The sequence below is a fragment of the Sapajus apella genome, unplaced genomic scaffold (genome assembly GCF_009761245.1).
Source record: "Sapajus apella isolate SASKATOON/1434 unplaced genomic scaffold, GSC_monkey_1.0 scaffold44, whole genome shotgun sequence".
Classification (NCBI taxonomy): Eukaryota; Metazoa; Chordata; class Mammalia; order Primates; family Cebidae; genus Sapajus; species Sapajus apella.
Window position 1 is genome coordinate 7,305,510 of NW_022436984.1, and position 22,792 is coordinate 7,328,301.

At 39.5% G+C, this 22,792-nt stretch overlaps 1 pseudogene; it reads right to left on the reverse strand.

Moving 5' to 3' along the window:
- Nucleotides 1–16,959: 16,959 nt before the first annotated feature.
- LOC116524310 lies at nucleotides 16,960–18,155 on the reverse strand (annotated as a pseudogene).
- Between the last annotated feature and the right edge of the window lie 4,637 nt (nucleotides 18,156–22,792).

Sequence of the window (22,792 nt, forward strand, 5' to 3'; positions counted from 1 at the left end):
CAAAAAAAAAAAATTTGCTGATCAAAATAAACATTATAGTGTTTTTAACCAACTACAAATCAGATGAAACAATACTGGGAATGTTGTATTGTTTTCTTATATGAAGCCATCTACTTCTGGTAAATTTAGCTTTGGGTGAATAATGCTTTAGAAGTTGAGCTTCATTCTTTAAAATAATAGAGTTTACTACCATATGTTTGCTTATTTTTATATTTTACCTTTCTTATGTCTTTGGCTGCCTCATATTAACTAAAACCCAGAACATTTTTGTGTTAGTTTCTTATTGATACTGTAACATATTACCAGAAACTTAGTGGCTTAAAGCAACACACATTTATCTTCTTACCATTGCAGAGGCCAAAAGTCTGAAATTAGTTTCACTGGGTAAAGACTAAGTGTGGTTTTTCTAAGGCACTTAACCTTATTTCTGTTTTGTGTCAATGCTTTTCTGTCCAAAATGCAAGGCTTCTCCTATCACCAACTTTGGATCTGAAATTTTATACAAAGGATACTCAGGCAACTGTCACCCTTTCTGGGATGCTCCTTTTATATGGTGTAAAGTGCTTCAACTTCCCAGGCATAAAGTGCCTTGGTGCTATGGACACGTTTAAACCAACCAATCAACCAAACAAACAGCACAAATACTTAACTCTTTAAAAAGGCATATCCAATTTTTTCTTCAAAAGAAGTATTATCTTTTTTCTTCTTAGCACTTTGTTCTGCTTTTGGTTGATCTTGGTTCTCAAATCCCATATCAATGGTATCCTAACATTCTTTTTGTTTGCTTAAGCAGATTCACAACTCTGCTATAGAAAGAGGACTAGAATCAGGACTGGGCTCTTTGCTCCACAGATCTTAATATATGCCTTTTCTGCTCCATATTCTTAGATCTTGCTTAACCCCAGGGGTTCCTATTTTCCCAAGGAAGGAAAATTCCCATTGTATTTTTTTAACCTGCCAGTTTCTGGTTCTTATGGTTCCTTCATTGGGGATAATGGTTCCTTTCTGAGCTCTTAGTGATAAAGACAAGAGGGTAGTTGGAGCACCATAAATCTTTCTATCAACTGACCATTGATTTCACTCAGATTACATTAGAAGGCTCTTTGTTACAGCAGGATTTTACTTCAGAAGAAGAAAGATAATATGGAGTAAGAACATGCAGTAATTGGAGGTGAACAGTGGCAAATGGCCATATAATTCCTCAATTTTGGGGATGTGTGTTTATGTATTTCATTTAAACATGGAGAGGATTAGTGTTCTGAAAATCCAAATTAAATTATGCAAACACTATCTGTATGTAGAATAAAAAGACTCTGCAAATCTAACTAGAATTAATTGGAATTCCTAACCAATTTTCTGCACATTATTTTTGCTTGCTTACGATTTTACTTTTGGAAATGGACTAATGTAACCTACTAATCTTAGGCAGAATTGCTTACTTTCTAGGATAGCAAAGTAATTAAATACTTGTTTTTATCAGAAAGTTTTATTTTTGTTCCTGTCTGGAATAAAGAAAGATCTAATTTATGTCAACAAAACACTTTATAAAGCTGAGTAAATGACAATGTCGATAAACACATGAAAGGAAGATTTGCTTCCAATTCATTGGGAGTAATTAAGGTGACAAAAATCTAGTATCAACATTCCTTCTCGAACTAAAGCTTTGGAGAAAGTAAAAATGTGTTAGCACACTCTTTTTGCCTCCTTCTTCTTGCATCCTCATTTCTCCCCATCTTTTTTCCCATTGTAACCAAGTGACATTCAGACAACACAAAGACAGGCAGCAGTTGGAAAATGACAGGCCTCCTAATGTATTCTCAGTATTTGGTTATAAAGTCGGATTACTTGCTGGCATCTAACATTAGACTAAGTGATACAAAACCTCTATTTCATCAAGCAAATTATCCCAAGCTAGAAGCATAGACGCATCATGTAGGTGTGGGCCTTCCCTGTTAAAGCAATTTTTTTAAGGGCCAAGGAGGAAAGTCTTCAATTTGGACTCATATAGAGGATTTCCTTTGTTCTATGAAATAGATGTTCAGGAATGATCCTTTATTTACACAGGAAGTTTCTAACAATAGATCCTGATTCCGCTATTAGGTTTCCTCTTTCTCATTTCTAAGAGAATTTGAAATTCAAAAAGAAAAGAGAAGAACTGTGAAAAAGCACGATGTCTTGAACGTGCTATTGAAGTGAAGATTAACCTTTATAACAGGGCATCTGCTACGCCACAGCTCTATGTGTAAAGTCTGTTTACTAAAGAAGGTATTAATCAAGACATGGGCATCCATTTATAATCTCTTTGCACTGTTGCTAACTCCAGAGTGAGTTGGTGAGTGAGATGGCTGAAGCCTGACAGCTAATTTAAAGCCAAGGTCTTCACTGTCCAGAGATTTATCAGACAGTCAAGCAGCCTGTATCTTTTATGACTCGCACCTTCTTCTTTTTCAGAGGTAGTAAAGGAAAAAGACGGAAAAAGGAGGTGCCATAAAATCACACAAACACCATGCCGTGGGCTTTCATTATAACACCACCTTCTTAGCTAATTACTGTCAGCATTAAATTACAGAGTCAGGAGGCCCCACTCAATACCAATTCATTCATTTCAGGTCACAGTTTGGCAGAAAACCTGTAGCGAAAGGCCAAACCTTTATCCACTAAACCTTTTATTTGTGACTAAACAAAAGCTTTGACAAGTAATATAATTTGCATCAAGCAGGGCTACACTAAAGGCCGATTAATAGTTTTTTTATTTAATAAAGATTTGCTTTATCCTCTAGTCTACTTGACAGGACTTATCATTTTGCATACCAAAGGACACAAAAGCTTGTAGATTATTTTTTCCTCAATTCAAGCATTGTGTTTAAGTATTACCAACCCTTACAATCAATGAGTAACATGATTAAAAAAAAAAAAGCTCACCATTTTACATCTCTCGGATCTGAGCAGTTGTCCTTCCATTCTGTGCTGGAGAGGTAAATTTTTCGTGGTGTTGGTTTTACGATATGTTGATTGGAGAGATTTACTATCACAATCTTTTAAAATTCCATTATTGTACCATTTAGAACACAGGTGGTCAGACCAAAATGAGCTTTTCAGAAATGTAGAAAGCTTTTAATCTGCTTAGGCATTTTCTGAGATAAAAAGGTATATAGAGGTACTAACTTTCTGGAGGGGTTGATTTTCTTTTTTACTATCTAGCTGTCATTCTTCAACAGCTTATTTAGGGAAAAAAAAATCAAAGTTTTTCATTGCCTTTTTTTTTTGAGACAGAATCTTGCTCTGTCACCAGGCTGGAGTGCAGTGGCGTGATCTCGGCTCACTGCAACCTCCACCTCCCAGGTTCAAGTGATTCTCCTGCCTCAGCCTACTGAGTAGCTGGGATTACAGGCACATGCCACCATGCCCAGCTAATTTTTGTATTTTTAGGAGAGATGGGGTTTCACCATGTTGATCAGGATGGTCTGGATCTCCTGACCTTGTGTTCTGCCCCCCTTGGCTTCCAAAAATGCTGGGATTACAGGTGTGAGCCACCGCACCCGGCCTGTCATAGCTTCTTAAAGGGATTTTCTGATTGTATAGAAGATTGAAATGAGAAATTCAAAATCAACTTATCTTAAACTCATGCAACTGAGTTTGAATGATGATATTAATCTATAAGAATCAATTTCTTTTGATTTGTTGTGGTTAGGTTTTACAATCTAAGGAAAATGCTTTTGGTGAAAATAGTTGTTGCTTAGAGTGAAGAGTTATTTAAACTTTAATCATGCAGGAGCCTAGACAAGGCACTTTCTCACACATGATCCTATTTTTATTTGATTCTCACAAGGGTGGTGTCAGTTACAGATAATTATGTATTACAGATGAGGAGAGTCAAGCTAAGAGAAGTTAAATATCTTCCTGAAGGGCACATACTCTTAAGAGAATTGAAGCACAAGTATTCTAATTTGAAAGTCACTGACTTTTCTGCTAGGACACTGTCCATTCTGAACACTGGAATTGTCAGGAGGGTAAGATTATATCTCTTGTTGAGCTCATCATTGCTATTATCAATAGTCGATGTTTGAATGCAGCACCTCCCAGGAAGGTTTCTGGAAGCATACTCTCGTTCTCTGTTAATTGGCAAACCAGGAGTTCTTCTTTGACTCACAGATGGCTTTGGTAGTTTTCACACTTGTGAGCATAAGCAGTTCACTCGGGATGTTGCTCTGATCTGCCCACTGTCTTTTCTTTCATTTTAAGTCAACTGGAAGATGAACAAATCCTTATGACAAGGCGTTAACATGGTGGAAACAGCTAACTTAGAGGGTTTAACTGAAGCGGGTGAGTATGGAAATGCAGTAGTCTGTGGGAGTCCTTAAGATTTTAGACCCCTGAGACTTGCAGAGATTGGGGCCCGGCAGTTACATTTAACATACAGACATTGTACATCTGCCCCTCTGATATGGTTTGGCTGTGTTCCCACCCAAATCTCGAATTGTATTTCCCAGAATTCCCATGTATTGTGGGAGGGACCCAGAAAGAGGTAATTGAATTGTGGGGGCCGGTCTTTCCTGTGCTATTCTTGTGATAGTGAATCAGTCTCACAAGAGCTGATGTGTTTATCAGGGGTTCTGCTTTTGCTTCTTCCTCATTTTTCTCTTGCTGCCACCATGTAAGAAATGCCTTTTGCCTCCCACCATGATTCTGAGGCTTCCCCAGACATGTGGAACTATAAAAAGTCCAGTTAAACCTTTTTTCTTTCTCTGTTTTGGGTATGTCTTCATGTGAAAATGGACTAAAACACCCTTCTTTGTTAGGGCCCAGTAAAAGGCAACCTTTCTACTAAGATGGATTTTATAACTGGAAAACAGTTGCGAGTTAGGCATTTATTTTACAAATATGTTGTGTCTTGTCTATACTATTTTCTTGATGAAATCAGGGTGAGGCAGGCTTTCTGAGTGTCTCCAAAGTGCCTGGCACTGAAGGGGTTGATATTAAATAGAACATAGTCTTTGACTTCATGGAAATGATAGTGCAGTTGAGCAGCAGAAATGGGCAGATGTTTACAATAATATGTACAACAATAAAAAATGCACAGTATAGAGTAGAGGTACAAGAGGATGTTAGGAAGTCTGGGCATGAGGGCTAAGGAAGGCTTTCAGAGAAGGTGGCTTTAAAGACTAAGGAGGGATTTGCTAAGCAGAGAAAACTACAGGTTCAAAGGCAGGCAAGAGGATGTGAAACAGCATAACTCAAATGTCATGGGTCCTGGGTTGAATCAGGTCAGTGGAAGGGCTAGACAGGAAAGCGGATGTTAGGTCATGAAGAGACCTGTGGACCATGGAGCTCAGCCATTGTCTTCAAGGCCACTGAGTGCCACTGAAGGGCTTTAGCAAAGGATTACCATGATCAAATTTGTGGTTAGGAATCAATAGTCAACAATGTGGGGACAGATTTTAGAGTGACAAAACTAGAAGAATGGAGACCAATTAGGACTTCATGTCATGTTATCTTTAATTACAAATGGATAGACTAAAAACACTGACACTCTTAAATGATTTCTAAATTTGGTGATAGTGCTGCTGTTATGTTTTATTTTTTTGAGACAGAGTCTTGCTCTGTTGTGCAGGCTGGGGTGCAGTGATGCAATCATGGTGCACTTTAACCTCAACCTCCTGGGCTCAAGCCATCCTCTTGCCTTGGCCTCCTGAGTATCTGGACTGTAGGTGTGTGCCACCACGCTCAGATAATTTTTTTTCCCTCTACGGATGGAGTCTTGCTTTATTGCCTAGGCCTGCTATCATGTTTTAATGTTTACAAGTGACTAAAGTGATCAACCTTGGTTTTAAGCTGGATGCCCCAGGGAAAGAGATGCTGAGATGGAGATCTGCATACAGGTATGCGGAAAAGTGCTCTCAGAATCAATGCCTAAAGGGCAGTGAAGGAAGCAGGACTGGACAGAGAGAGGAGATGAAGTGTGCTGCAATCAAGGTAGAAGAATCAAGCCATGGTGCGCTAAGGACTTGGATGGCTCTTAGAAGCAAGGGGTTGGGTTTTTATAACTCTGTGGCCAGTTATTGGATATGGTCTGCTTCCAGGGAGGCAGAGAGACTTTCTTAGGCTGTGGGCAATTCCTAGGGTGGGGTTCAGCTAAAAGGCATCAGCTGCAGTAGTCTGAGAGAGCTGGGGGAATAAATGCTTTAGTCAATGAGCACTCAGCTGAGTGGTCAGATGCTGGAAGTCATCCACTATCACTAAAGACATTAAAATTCCCCTGAGAACACTCTCGTAGCATAATCATGCTCATGTACAAACTCTCTTAGGCCTTTGCACTTGCTCTTTCCTCTGCCTGGTTATTCTTTCCCCAGACCTTTTATGTGGCTGATTTTTTTCTTGACACTTGTTTTTTACTTTTACTATCTCCGCTGAGAAGGCTTTTCGGATTACCCTGTGTGATCAGTCACCACTCCTTACAGTCACTGTCTAGGACATTACACTGTTTTTTTTTCTTTATATAGTGGAATAAAATAAATACAAATACAAATCTCATTATCTGTCCTCCCATCCTTAAAATGTAAACTCCAGGGATTTTTTCCTGCCTTGTTCACTGTTGCATCCCTTTGGACAGAACAGGGCTGATCACATAGTAGATGCCCAATCAATATTTCATGAGTAAATAAGTAAAAATTAAATTTAAGAAAATGGATACCAGAAAAATTAGAATTTTTCAAATAAGAGATTTTGAGACATTTTTGCTTTTGACACTGGTAAAAGTCAAGTCCAGGCAGGGCGTGGTGGCTCATACCTGTAATCCTAGCACTTTGGGAGGCCAGGGTGGGTGGATCATCTGAGGTCAGGAGGTGGAGATCAGCCTGACCAACATGGTGAAACCCCGTCTCTACTAAAAAGACAAAAAATTAGCCGGGTGTGGTAGCACACACCCATAATCCCAGCAATGAGGGAGGCTGAGACAGGAGAATTGCTTGAAACCAGGAGGCAGAGGTTGCAGTGACCCAAGATCATGCCATTGTACTCTGGCCTGGGCAACAAGAGTGAAACTCCATCTCAAAAAAAAAAAAAAAAGAAAGAAAGAAAATCAAGTATGTCTCACCACTCTTTTACAGTTTTCAGTCACCCACAGAGAACTATTTGAGAATATCTCTTGATCATGTAAAATGGATAGGCCTCTAGCAAGAGCTAAGCTCTAAGATCTCACATTGAGTATGATTTTTTTTTGCCTCTGGGAAGTTTGAGGGCGGCTACTATTTTTCATAAAAAAAAAAAAAAAAAAAATGCTATCTTAGAGAAACATAAATTATCTATTAAAGAGAATTTTGGAATTTTAACATAAAAATCACGAGTGGAATTTGGATAGAATCGACCAGCTACTCCTCTATAATCACCTAAACCATTTTCCTTTAAATAGAAACAAACTGAAAAATGTAGTAATTTTCATGTGTAGAGGCAAAAAGGCACTTAGCACAGCTTGAAGACTCAAATTATTCTGGAAACAACACTGCTGTACTTGGCTTTAATTTGAACTCCATCTCTTAGAAACAGATTTTGAGTTAAGCCTCATGACAACTGCTAACTTCAGAAGGACCTGAAGATAGCAAGGCATGGAGGCAGAGCCCTTCTTATCCCTTCTTTTAGCCTTCCCCTGCCTGCTTCATCCCTATTATTGTAACTTACATAGTGATCCCAGTTCAGGAAACACTCCTATGTTTGTTCAAGAAGAATGGAAGGAATCTCTGGAAGTCATTTATTCAAGTTCCTTTCACTAGCCAGGAATGAATGGACATCATTTACTATACATTCACTTTTAGTCATATTTAAATATTTAGATTATTTTACTAAAATGTTGGGTCTTCTGATACAATTAAGAGTCCAGAGAGGCAAACAGGTAAGTATTTTGGTAGTTATTAAATCACTGAGAATACTTAGGGCAGATCTACAGTATTTTTAAGCAATGGAACAGACAGTCCAGGGTAGCACAAGAGACAATGCCTCGTAGGCAGATTTGGCTTTGCTTAAGGAAGTCTCATTAAAGAATTTGAGAAGCTTGGGCAGGCGTGGTGGCTCATGACTGTAATCCCAGCACTCTGGGAGGCCAAAATGGGCGGATCACTTGAGGTTGGGAGTTCGAGACCAGCGTGGCCATCATGGTGAAACCCTGTCTCTGCTAAAAGTACAAAAATTAACCAGGTGTGGTTAATTACTCGGGAGGCTGAGGCTAGATAATTGTTTGAACCTGGGAGCCGGAGGTTGCAGTGACCTGAGATTGTGCCACTGCTCTCCTGCCTGGGTTACAAGAGCAAAACTCTGTGTCAAAAGAAAATAAAAGGAATTAGAGAAGTTCAAGGTAGAGAGTGGGGCCTCGGGATATGGTGAACGTTCAGTCATTACAGGTGTTCAAATAGAGCATGTACAATCCTTGCAAAGGGTGTCCTAGAAAAAATTCAAGAAACAGAAGCAAGCTGATCTCTAAGAGCCCTTGCAACCTAAAAGTTCTGTAAGTACAGAGAGTGGCTGGCTCTCCATGATTTTGAGTCTCTAGATAGTTGGTTGTTGTGATAAACACTTTACTTTTAAAATTTTCATTGTTATTCTCTTTAAATTCAACCTTTCCTTTGTACTTTCTTATCTTGCTAGATATTTAAATATGAAACTTCTGAGTCATTTATAGATCAGTCTCTGTTTCTCTTTTTCTCATGCACATCTCTCCTTCATCCTTGACCTGTTGCTTTCTTAAATTAAAATAGTCTTTTATTTAGTTTTTATTTTTATTAAACTTTTACTTACACACAGTTAAAACAAGTCTTCCTCTCCCTTCATTTTCTCTTCTCTACAGGCAACCACTGTAAGTTCTTTTTGCTGTTTCATTTGGAATATATCACGATACATCTACATAGTAGGTTCATATTTCTAGGTCTTGATTTTTTACATTTAGGCATGATTTATTGAATTCTCACTAGGAAAATAAGGATTTTATTCTCTGTCACCACTTTCCTCACCTCCTTTCTCATCCTTTCTCCCATTGCATTATAACTTAGGCTAAAGCATCACTCAGTCTTATATTACTATGACTATTCACAGTTGAGGTACACCATATGTCTTTTCCTTCATGATTTTTAATTTTTTTTGTATTTAATAATTATGCTTTTTGTTTGTGTATTTTCTTTATTTTTTTATAGGCATACTCATCATTAATTCAAACCCAAACTCTTCTACATTTTTCCACGTCTCTTGTCAATTCTTTATTTAGGTGTGTCAGATAATTTATCAATGTTATCTTCTTGAAGAAATGCTCTCCTAGAATCTTTTAGCTTATTCCAACCTGCTGCAGTCTGGACTTGTTCCCTCTGTAGCTGGTGTAGAGTTGACATCCTATCTTGGGATTTTCCTTTCCCTGTTGATTCTTAGGCCTACTGTGTAGAGCTTTTTCCTATATCCCATGTCTTCTTTCTTGGTTGACTCTGTAAACCAAAAATAAAATTCGAAGGTCCTCCAACCATCTGAATGGACTTCCTGCACTAGGCCAGGGCCCTCCAAATTTAACTTGAAAGATTGGTTCAAGCCATGACAGGAAGGTGGGGTGGCGGGGGTTGGACATACCTCATTATGTCCTTCTCCCTCTTTTCAGGAAAAAGCCTACCAGCCTTTAGCAGCAACACAGACCTTAAGTCTGATAAGAAACATTTATAATCTATCTCTCTGAAGCCTGTTACCTGGAGGCTTCAGCTGCATGATAAAACTTGTATGCAATCCAGACATTCCTTTCTATTGATAATAACGCAACATAATAATGACATAATAATGACATAATAATTGACATAATAATGTCAATAAGAACATTTAAAAATCTACCTATAGCCTGGAAGTTCCCATCCCCCTTCAAGTTGTCCCATCTTTCTGGACCAAACCAATGTATATCTCAAATGTATTTTATTGATGTCTCATGTCTCCCTAAAATGTAGAAAACCAAGATTTACCCCTACTACCTTGGGCATGTGTTCTCAGGATCTCCTGAGGGCTGTGTCACAGGCCATGGTCACTCATATTTATCTCAGAATAAATCTCTTCAAATATTTTACTGAGTTTGACTCTTTACAATGCTCTCATTTCTGGTAGAGTCACAAGATTCTACCAAAAATGGAGGCTTCTTGGAGGCAAATTTTTTTAGACTTTCAGAAGAGAATGTTTTTATTTTACCCTCATACTTGATTGATAACTTTTGGCTGAAGGTAGAATTCTAGAATATTTTTCCTCTAGAATTTTTAGTATCTTATTTTCTGCTTTTTAAGGTTAATGTTAAAAAAACTAAGTCATTCTCCCAAAACTGTAGGAAATAAGAATGAATAAAAGATTCTTCTTTGAAGTTGTCCTCTTAGTTCATTATGAATAAGTAATAGTTCCTGCAAAGGTTAATTTACTTTAAAGTTTTGCTAATTATCTTAAAGTAGCTGTTATCATAATAAAGAAATAAGTGTATTCTGTGTTCTTAGTTCTTACAGTTTAATCTAGATATTTGGCCTGACATGCCTGGACAAACCCAGACAAGTTTTTGGTCATAGTTTATTCTCCTTCCTTATTTGGAAATGTTATTGCTTCTGTAAGCCTTCCTCAAGTTACTTCCTCTTTTCCTTTGCTCTCCTCTGCCTTTACCTCTTTAGAAAAGCTTTAAGTTGTTAGCTAGCTGGGTGCAGGCTAGACTGTGAAGTCCAGTTCCAGCCAATTCTAGAGTATTTTAACTCTAGAAGGAGGAAATCAGGACACAGCAGTAGGGCGGATGTGTTAGATATAAATGGCCCTGTCTCCTTTGTTCAGTGTCCTCTCGTGGCAAGGTGGCTAACGGAAGCACCCTTTTTTCTGCAGAAGGTAAAGTTGCCTTGCTGAGAAAAATTAAATTTATATTCGAGTGCCACTTCTTCTGTGGCACTGAAAATTTACATGTAACAAAAACTTTGCGTGTAAACTGTGTTTTTTTCTTCTCTACCCCCTCGGAAACTTGTAAGATTTTCTTTTTTCTCTGAATATTCTGAAATTTCACAATGATATCTATGTTGACAAAAAGTGTCAAGCTCTGTAAAATATTTGAGGAGATTTATTCTGAGCCAAATATGAGTGACCATGACCTGTGACACAGCTCTCAGGAGGTCCTGAGAACATGTGCCCAAGGTGGTTGTGGTATAGCTTGGTTTTATGTATTTTAGGAAGGCATAAGACATCAATTTCCTGTAATCCCAGCACTTTGGGAGGCCGAGGCGGGTGGATCACGAGGTCAAGAGATCGAGACCATCCTGGTCAACATGGTGAAACCCCGTCTCTACTAAAAATACAAAAATTCAGCTGGGCATGGTGGCGCGTGCCTGTAATCCTAGCTACTCAGGAGGCTGAGGCAGGGGAATTGCCTGAACCCAGGAGGCGGAGGTTGCGGTGAGCCGAGATCGCGCCATTGCACTCCAGCCTGGGTAACAAGAGCGAAACTCCGTCTTAAAAAAAAAAAAAAAGACATCAATCCAATACATTTAACAAATACATTGGTTTGGTTTAGACAAGCAGAACAACTGAAAGTGGGGGGGCCTGGAATTCCAGGCTATAGGTAAATTTAAATATTTCCTGGTTGAGATTGTCTGAAAACCTGGGATTGATAGAAAGGAATGTCCAGGTTAAAGATAAAGGATCTGGAGACCAAGCTTTATTGCGGAGAAGAAGCTCTTAGATAGCAGACTTTAGAAAGAGCGGGTTGTAAATTGTTTTTTATCGGACTTAAAAGGGTTCTTAGTTGATTATCTCCTGGATCTGGGAAGGTAGGAAGGAAAACAAGAGGGATGGAGATTTTCTATAGAATGTAGATTTTTCCCACAAGAGACTTTGCAGGGCAATTTTAAGGTACGGCAAGGGAATATATTTTTGAGTTAAAGATTTTTTTCCTTGTCTCATAATGTTATGCCAGAGTCAGATTGAAAAGTAAGTCGTGTTAGGCCGGGCGCGGTGGCTCAAGCCTGTAATCCCAGCACTTTGGGAGGCCGAGGCGGGTGGATCACGAGGTCAAGACATCGAGACCATCCTGGTCAAAATGGTGAAACCCTGTCTCCACTAAAAATACAAAAAACAATTAGCTGGGCATGGTGGCGCGTGCCTGTAATCCCAGCTACTCAGGAGGCTGAGGCAGGAGAATTGCCTGAACCCAGGAGGCGGAGGTTGCGGTGAGCCGAGATTGCGCCATTGCACTCCAGCCTGGGCAACAAGAGCGAAACTCCGACTCAAAAAAAAAAAGAAAAGTAAGTCGTGTTATACAGGTCAAATAAAGCCCATCTGATGAGGATTTATGGTTTGTAGGGCATGACTCCCTGGACACTTAGGTAGGAATTTGGATAAGATAAAAAATCCAAGCTTAGTCCTCATCTATTTTTATTATTTGTGCTGGCCACGTGGATTAGGCTTGTAAAGTCTAGAAAAACTTGTCCTCTAGCTCTGGGCTATTTTCTTGAATCATTCTTTTAATGGTTTCCTTCCCTCCATTCTCTCTATTCTGCTGGAAACTCTACTATTTGGCTGGTGAATCCACTGGGCTGGCTCTCTAATGTTGCTGTCCTTCCACTCCTGGTTTTCAGCTCTCTTTTTGCTCTCCTCTCTGGGAGATTTTATTTTCCAAAGTGTCCACTGAGTTTTTCATTTTGACCCTTGGATTTTTAATACGTTTCATTTTGGCTCTTCTCTTTATTTTGTTTTAATACTATTCTGTTTTTGTTTCATGGATATAATATCCCCTTCTAGTTCTCTAAGATTATCAACATTAGATTTATTCCCCAGGGTCCCTTAAGAGTCCATTCCCAAAAGTTGGTTTTTTAAATCAGTTGATTAAATTTTGGTTTCTGTCATTCAGCTTAGATACTTTCCTCATGTGTCTGGTGATTCTCCTATGTGAGAGTAGAGAATTAGACTTGTATGGAAAATCTGCATGAAGCCTGGCATGGTGGCTCATGCCTGTAATCCCAGCACTTTGGGAGGCCAAGGTGGGAGGATTGCCTGAAGCCAGGAGTTTGAGCAACAGAGTGAGACCCCCATCTCTTCCAAAAAATACAAAAATTAGCTGGATGTGGTGGCATGTTCCTATAGTTCCAGCTACTTAGGAGGCTGAGGTGGAGGGATCTCTTGAGCCCAGGAAGTGGAGGCTGCAGTGAGTTCAGATTGCACCACTGTACTCCAGCTTGGGTGACAGAGTAAGACTCTGCCTCAAAAAAAAAAAAAAAAACGGATAAAGAAAAACAATTGTACTGATTTTACTGGATAGTTGGTGATTGTCATTTATGGGATGCACCACAGGATGATTTGGCTGGGCCTTTTCATATGTTCCAGTATCAGTTTTTCCTTTTGGGCTGGTCAAATTCACCCAAAAAGAATCTTTTCATCTCCTGTCTGGAAAATATGTGTGTGTTGCTAGAATTCTGGGATCCAAATTGGAGAAGAGAACTGGAAATTTTAGCATGGAGATGTAAACCCTAATTTAATACTCCCACCTTTATTTTCCATATCATATTCTTATCTTATCTGTGCTAGATGCTCCTCAGTATAGAGATCCTGTATTATATTTTTATTTTTTTCAAAGAATAAAACTCCTGTTTGCAAGAAAAGAGGGATTTTAGTGATCTATTTCTCAAAAAACCAACTTCCAACCAGTCTTTTTTTTTTTTTTTTTTTTGAGACAGGGTTTCACTCTCTCACCCAAGCTGGAGTGCAGTGGTGTGATCACAGCTCTCTGCAGCCTGGAACTCCTGGGCTCAAGCAATCCTTCCATCTCAGCCTTCCAAGTAGCTGGAAGTGCACCACCATGCCTGGCTACATTTTAAAATTTTTATAGCGGCCTCCCTGTGTTAACCAGGCTGATGTCAAACTCCTGGGCTCAAATGATTCTTCCACCTTGGCCTCACAAAATGCTGGGATTATGGGTGTGAGCCACTGTGCCTGGTCCAGTCCTCTTATTTTAAACTCTATTTCTAGAAGTAGCTGGTGCTCCCAGTTTCTGAGGTTCTGGGGGATTCTGTGTTATAAATTGGGTTGCTTCAATCCACCATCTTTATCTGTGAATTTCAACTTTAGAAATCTCTTTTATCTACACTATCAAGGACATAGTATCTTTAGTATTTTTCAACTGTATGATGTTAATAGCTTTTATTTATTTATTTTTTATTTTGAAATTATCACGTGGCTGAACAGGAATCAAGATCAATAGCTTTTAAAAATAACTGTGTTTTCTGTGGTGTTACTAGCTTTTGGTTTTAATTGTCTTACACTCTTTATGAACAAGCATGGAATACTGCCCAAATTTCACTTCACATTTGTCACTTCTTGTTCATAAAATGGTGATGAATCACTATGTAATTAAATACTATTTTTTATCCTGCATTCTAGGATCTTCATGATGAATCCATATCTTTCTGGGCTAATATTCCATTACTGTATACATTCGATTAAATAAGTATGGACTCTTCATGATTCCTTCTCCTGCTTTATGACTTCTTATCTCTTTGTCTTTGCTTCTCACAGTTCTTGGAGCATGGAAGTTCCTCCCTACCCTTTTCTGACTATTGCAATCTTATTTCCCCCTCAGTGTTCATTTCCAGGGTGACCTCTTTCATGGAATCTTTATTTCAGTATTCTTTTATTCATGTAGTCATCTTTTTGCTTATTCATTGTATATTTATGGAGCTCCTACCATGTGCTAGGCAATGTGCTAGGCTACAGGGATACAAAGTAAGCAACAAAGACATTGCCCCTGCCTTCATAGAGCTTACAGTGCAGTGGGAACAGGATGGAAGTGGGAGACAGACTTAAATAATTACACAATAAATACATAGCTATAAGTTGTGATGAGCCTTATGAAGAACCAACTGTGTCTACAAAGTGAACAAAGTCTTCCCTGCCTAAGTAACATTTGGGCTACAATGTGAAGATGGGGAGGAGATAGAGCATTGTTGGGAAAGGAAGGACAAGGGAAAAACTAGGAAGTACAAAATACTGAGGAATGTTCAATGACCCGAAGGAAGACCAAAGTGACAGAGAGAAAAGAGAGAGTGATACAGTGGCAGATGGTGGGGCTGGAGAGCTAGGCAGGGGCTAGATCAAGCAAGCCTTTGTGATCTAAATTAAGGAATTTTACACCTTACCATAAGGCTGATGAAAAGTTCCTGAAGTGGTTTGAGTGGGAAAGCCTATGACTAGATTTATGTTTTTACCACATCAGTTCACCTGAAGTGTGCAGAGCACATTGGGTGGACTCAGAATGGAAGCAGAGAGGCTATTTAGGAGGCAGTGCAATTCATGCCTATGGGAGATAATGGTGGCTTGAACTCAGACTATGGCAATGGTGATGGAAAGAATGTTTGAAAAATATTTAGAAGGTAAAGTTGACAGGACTTGTTGGATTGGATGTGGCTGGTAAGGGAGAGGGAATAATGAGGAAAGATTCCTGGATTTCTGGCTTGTTCAAAGGGGTGGATCTTGATTCACTGAAATGAGAACAATTGTCTCCTCTTTTAGGACATAAAAGAATAATGCAAGCCAAAATGTGTGCATTGTGTTTTTTTTTCTGACTCTCCCCACTGAGCTATAAGCATAGTGAGGGAGAGAATCTGCTTCTTCACTATATTTGCAGATCCTCCTATTCTCAAAGTATCCAGTCTAGTGTTTATTGCTGGGGTTTGTCCCAGAGACCCCAGCTGCATGACAGATGAATAAATGTATTTACACACAGAATACGGTGAATGAGTGGGCTAGGGGCTTGTGAGCTACTCACAGAGAGAGATCGCAGCTACATGACCCTGACTGGTTTGCCCTCTCTGCGTTTATTCAGTATAGATTTAGTAACATAGGCTGTAAGTCAACACACTTGTTGAGCAAGATTAAAGGCCAGGTTTCAAGCCCAAAACACTATTAGAGGGTAATATCCCTGGTTGACCTTACCCCTAGAGGGTTATCTGGCTCAAGAGTTAGTTTTAAGACCACATGAGTAAACAAATTATTCAGATAAACTCCCTCACGTACCTTAGTTATTTACTTTTCTTAACTAAATGTAAACGGGGTTTAGGCTGCCTTCAGCTGAAACTTCTACTGAAACTATGCAAACTTCTTGGCCTTCCAAGAAGGTTTGTGATTATATTCTATAACATTCTCTAATACGTTTCCCACCACCCTGAGTGGATCCCCACAGTTTATACCAGTGGAAGGAAGAGATAATGCTTGATTCCGATTTTAGAAATTGGAATGTGCCTGAGAGTTGGACTTTAAAAAAAATAGGTGACCGGGTGTGGTAGCTCATTCCTGTATTCCCAGCATTTTGGGAGGCTGAGGCAGGTGGATCATGAGGTCAGGAAATCAAGACCAGCCTGGCTAACATGGTGAAACCCCGTCTCCACTAAAAATACAAAAAAATAGCTGGGCATGGTTGTACACACCTGTAATCCCAGCTACTCAGGAGACTGAGGCAGGGGAATCGCTTGAACCCGGGAAGTGGAGGTTGCAGTGAGCCAAGATTGTGCCACTGCACTCTAGCCTGGGCAACAGAGCGAGACTCTGTCTCAAAAAAAAAAAAAAAAAAAAAAGGCTTAGGGAAGATTTTTGCTTCCATCTTCTAATATTTTTTTTTCCAAGTTGTCTGAAAACCAAATGAAATAGCAAATATAAAAAATATTTGGGAGAGAAAAAGATCTCTCAAAAGGAATTTATGTAATTATTATCATTATACTTATGTTTTCTTTGGCTCTCAATTTAAGTTCCATATATTTCTCTTATTTGTAAAAAAGAAAACTAGGTAAGACATATTAGCAAAGGATCTAATCAGTGCCAGATATAATGAGATAGCGTTGTTTTTGTTACTGGGATGTCTGCTGGACCACTTCCAGATATTATCCCATATGTGTTTGCAGAAACTTCTTCCTTAGTGAATTATGTAGTATTTGTTCTCATTGAATCTTATTTTTTCAGTGGAAAATAACTTTTATTGAGATTCCACCAGCTGCAAAATCTGTTTCTGGCATTAAGCTCCTCCTTCCTTTGCAATTTGGTCTTTCTTGAGTGGTCCCATGAATGCTTTCTTCACCTCTATGGTCTGGAAACAGCCATGGCCAAACTTGGAGGTAGTGTCAATGAACTTAAAGTCAATCTCCAGAGCCCACTCCTTAGTCTGCACCAAAGGGTCAGCATTCACTTCTTGGTTCCCACGACACAGCCTTTCAGCATAACAAAATCATTGGTTACTTCACCATAGTGGACAAAGCCACCCAGAGGGTTGATGCTCTTGTCAGACAGGTCATAGTCAGTGGAGGCATTGTTCTTGGTGAGCTTGCTGTCCTTGATAAGGTAGCCCTGGCCAATCTTAGAGATCTTGTCGATTTCAGTGCAGTGATGGTAGCCTTTCTGCCCAGCATGTGCCACAGAGAAGGCCACATGGGTGGGATGCCATGCCCCAATACAGGCCACCTTGCACAGGTCTTGGTGGGTCTTGCTGGGCAGCTTCTTTCTGTGTCAACGACTGGTGACCCCTTTGTAGCCTTTGCCCTTGGTCACCCTGATGGTGTTGATCATCTTGTCCTGCCCAAACTCTTGGTTCACAGGTACCTGTTGCTCCAGCCTCTTGTGGGCCCAGTCCATCTTCTCAGCCATGGTGCCTCTGTTCGCCTGGATCTCCCCATCAGATGGGTCTTTTTCTGGTGCAGAGGAAGCAGGAGCATCTGGATATGGGCAATGACGCGGATGACTTGGCAGGCCTTCTCCAGCTACTTCTTGCCATCCTCATCCTGCCATTTCTTGCAGTACTTGGTGAAGTCCTTCTTCTTAGATTTATGCCAGTTCTTATAGAAATGCCTCTTGCACTCATCATTGATGTGCTCAGCGAAGATGGTCTTGAAGGTCCCGAGGCCTCAAGGGGTTTCCACACAGCCCACAATGACCATAACTACCATGGGTGGCGTCTCCACCGTGGTCACAGCCTCCACCTCCTTCTCATTCACCTTGGATCCTGGCCTGTTGACTTCCTGCATGATGTGTGTCATGCCAGGAAGGCTGTGAGGTGGACTGGCTTGGAAGGGTCATCCTTGGGGAAGCTCTTCACCTTCCTACGATGCCTGCTGCTGTGCTTCCGAGGCAGGAAGCCAAGGGACCCCTGTCTGGGAGTGGAGAGCTTTCTGTGAGATATCATGCTGTCAAATCCCGCTGGTAGAGCTGTACTCATTGAATCTTAATCAGTCTTTAAGTAAAAGCAATTACTTAATAAATGTTGCAATTAACTGGTTCTTGAAAGCATACATGATTTGTTAGGAAGACCTTTGTAAGTATCAGTAAAACAAATGTCATAGGACATTTGGAAGACAAACAAAAGATCTTTCTGGTTCATAGAAAGATGAACCAGAATACTATAGACCCCTAAAACAGTGCAGCTTATCACCTAGCCAGTGTAAAGGATTGTGAAATGCTCAGTGGTGCTTTCTTTGATGGTTAAAAAGGGCTTTTATTTATCTTTTGGGATAAATTAACTATTTGGAAAATATCAATAATGAGCGACAGTATTTTGCACTTTGATCTTTTCTATTGCCTCATGTTACCCCTCTACTAGCAAGCAGAAAAATATTATATTCCAATTTATTTGAGTGATATATCTATACTGAAGTTCAATTTCATCTCTGAAGTGAATATGAATTGTATTTAATGAAACTCTAAGAGCAGTTGTACAAAGTGAAAAGGCCAAATATTTGGAATCAAATTTGTCAAGTAACATTTTACAAAAGTGACATATTTTCTTTTTTCATTCTTCATCATACTCATAATTCAAAACTGAGTCCAAATGTCACATCCTGTATTCTGATTTGTCTCTTTTCTACCTGGCAGAATTAGGCTTTTTCCCCTGGGCTGAAACAGCCTCTTTTCCTTTCCTCTGAAATAAAACTTACAACATGATATTGTAAATTTTGGGTTTCCTGGAGGAAATGATTTTCTATTACTCATCTTTGAACCCCCTATGCCCATCAGAGTTCTTGGCCCACAGCAAGAGCTCAGCATGTTTGTTGAATGAATAATGTAAATTCCCCCAAAGCACATGAATTCATTTCATGCTAAAAATTTCATGTTCAAATGTGTATTAGCTAGTTTCTGTAACAAATAAATTCCAAAATTTCAGAGGCTTAACCAAATGGAATCTTATTTTTTATTCATATAACAGCAATGTGGTTGTTCTTGGTCAGCAGGAGGATATCTTTTAAGGACACATACTCCTTTCTTATATCTCTGCCTTTCTCTAGGGCCTCAGTCAGATCTTAAATTTGTGTTGACTTACATCCTTAAAATATAGAAATCCCTGGATATATTCTTATATAATGCAATGCATACTGCATTAGGCAAGCCACTTATCTCTCATTAATTCATATACTTAATATTTATTTGAGAGTCTCCTACATATAAGACAATTCTTTAGGCTCTTAGAATATGACAGTGAATGAAATAAAGATCTCTGCCCTTGTGGAACTTACATTTTATTGAAGGTATACAACAATTAATGAGTTAAATAAATAAAATCATACAGCATGTTAGAATGTGATAAGTGCTATGGAAAGATAAAAGGTGTTGCCAGGCAAAGGAGATTAGGAATATGTAGATGGGTAGTTGAAAGGTGGATAGATTTACATGGTAGTGGAAATCAACAGTTCTGTTTTGGCCACTCACTTTACAGAAGGGCTGTGAAGGAGGCAGGAGGTTTGAGGAATCTGGAGTTTGTGGGAGAGGACTAAGCCTGAGATAGAAACTTGAGAGTCATCAGTGTGTGAATGTGATTTGCACCCAGGAAAGTGTATGAGATCTCTGAGGGAGTAAGGTTAGGTTGAAAGGAGGTGAAATCTGAGGACTGAGCCCTAGGGATATGCCACCATTCATAGATTTGTAGAGAAGGCAGAGCCAGCATGAGCCAGCAGTGCCAAACCAGTGAAGGGTTTGGGTGTAGGAACTTCATGCAGAAGGTGTTTCAAGGAGACTGTAGATGAGCACATCAAATGCGGCTATGAGGATGAGGAAGATGAGGACTGAGAATTGTCAACTGGCTTTTGGAAAAAAGGAGATAATTGTTGATCTTGGTAAGAGGCATTTCTGTGAAGTAGAGGAGTAGAAAGATTGATTAAAGTGGTTGGGGGGGAATGAATAAGTGTGAATGGTAAATATATAGTACTTTTCCAAGGAGTTTTGCCATGAAAGGTTGCAGAGAAGGGAGTATATATATATATCTATATCTATCTATCTATCTATCTATCTATATACATATATCTATATGTATATCTATATATAGGTATATGTATATATATATGTAAGGTTTATTGCTGAGGTAAAATGAGGAAACTGAGGCAAGTATAAGAAAATGAGAAGCCAATTTATTCAGCTCCCGAGGTTCTGTGGTCCAGGGAGGGGCCAGAGAGGTCGCTGTGCCAGGCTGTTTAGGTCATGCGGTTTTATGGGAAGGGAAGGCGATTGATTGGCTATTGGGGAAACAAAGCAAAGGCAATTTTGTTGGCTGTCAGGAAGCAGGAAATGCCTGAAACTAGTTGCTATTGGTAGGTGGGTGGGACTTTCGGTAAGTGAGTCTTGATTGGCTGTTGGGGAAACTAAGTGAAGGCAATCCTATTGGCTATTAAGAAGCAGGAAATGCCTGGAGCTAGTGGTTATGGGCAGGCCTGTGGGACCTTGGGTAAGAGGGCCTTCCAGGGGCCTACAGAGCAGACTGCTACCGGGCAGGGTCTGATGGGGCTTCTTTAAAAAATTTTCCTGCAGGGTTTATTAACAGCGGGCTGGGGGTTGAATGCATAATTTAGTGCTGAATGTGGGCTTGGGTCTGGTATGCGGAGGCAGGTGCAGGGAAGCCGTGTGGCAAGGCCAGGTAACGAGCTTGGGTGCTGATGCAGTTATCAGGCACAGAGAGAAATGGATGTGTCCGTTTAACCCTCTATGAGGCAGCCGGCCTTACAATATATCACACACACTCTCTCCCTCTCTACATATATATACATATATATACACACATACATATGTGTGTATATATATACACATATATATGTATATACACATATATATGTGTGTATATATACACACATATGTATGTGTGTATATATGTATATATATGTGTATATATATGTATATATATATATGTAGAGAGAGAGAGAGAGACAGAGTGTGTGTGTGTACCTATGGACAAAGGAGGTTGTTTTGCTTTCTTTTCTCTTCTTTAAAAAAACAAACAAACAGACAAACAAACCATGGGTATGTTATTACAACATGTGTGCCATGAAAGGACTTGACCCAGTAGAGAGGAGGCATTGTTGAGGTGGAAGAGATAGGAGAATTCGAGAAGTGAAGCCTTGCAAAGGCCAGAGAGGATGAGATTCATAGCTCAAGTGGGTCTTTCTTGAGGGAAGTGACACAGAGGGCAGCTTGGCTAATAAGGGAGCTTGGGCGCTGGATGAGGCAGCATGCCCTCTTTTATCCTATTGGACAATTCTCTAAATTCAAATACATTGTCGATTGGATGCTTACCTGGATTCGAAAGATCTTATGACATTGAAATTCACAACATGTTCTCAATTTGGTGGTGGAAGAGATAGTGAGAGGCCAGGCTGACTCTTCCTATCCTTTTACTCTCAGTTTATCACTTCCTTGAGATACTACCCTCATATAGATTATGTTCTGCTATTTGGTAATACAGAACATATACTTCTCCCATTATGACACCTACCAAATTTTATTTTCGTTTTTTGATACATTTTCTTGTTTTTTCACTTAACTAAAAACTCCATGAGAACAGCAACCATATTTTTCTTTCCCTCTATTGTATCTCCAAAAGCTGCACAGCCAGGCATCAAAGGAGAGTTGAATACAGATATGCTTGCAGGCAGTGGGAATGTAATACATATATTTGTTGAAAAATAAATAAATGAGATTTATTTATTTATTTATATAATATGATGAGAGAGTGTTCACATTTAAATCAACTACCTTTTAGATTTCTTTAGCAAGACCTCAGGAAATCCTTTTCTAATCCAATGAGAGGTAGGGATTTATGTGTAGAAGAGTCTTTAATGATATCCACCCAGACATCCATTTTTTTCCTTTCCATTGTCACAAAATATTTGAATTACCTTATGGCTAAAAAAATATAATTGCATTACATTCAAATGATTTAGTGACACAAATTATTTGTTAATAAAGCTTCTTACACATATGTAATAGATACCAATTTTTTTCCTGACATTCAAGAAATAATTTTATCATTCTTTAGGAGGATTTTATTAGAACTGGTATTAGCTCCCACATGTACAAACCAGTGAAAAATCCAGTATTAATCATTTTTAAAAGATGTCTGACCTTGTTTTATACAGTCATGCTGTAGGCTTGTATCATCTTTATAAAGGGTCCTACAGCCTCCCAATTCTGGAGGGGGGCAGATCCCTGGTCTCATCCAGGGTTGCATTTATGGCTGTTATTCCTATGGTCACATGATGCTGTGGCTCTGATGTTGGGTCCATTTGTGGTCCCATTTGTGGGCCCAGCATTGCTATTCTACAGCTCCAGATCCAGGTCCTTGCTCAGGTTCTGCAGAAACTCTACATGATAGCGTCTTGGGTACGTCCCCAACTGGACTCCTGATGTCCTGGCCTGTACCTTTTAAGTGCCTGACACCTTCAATACCCTGCCCCTGAGCTGCTGCAGAATCTGCAAAACTTGTCCTTATTCAAAATTCTGCATTATCTAGTGGAGCAATGCCTACTTCTCCCCATCT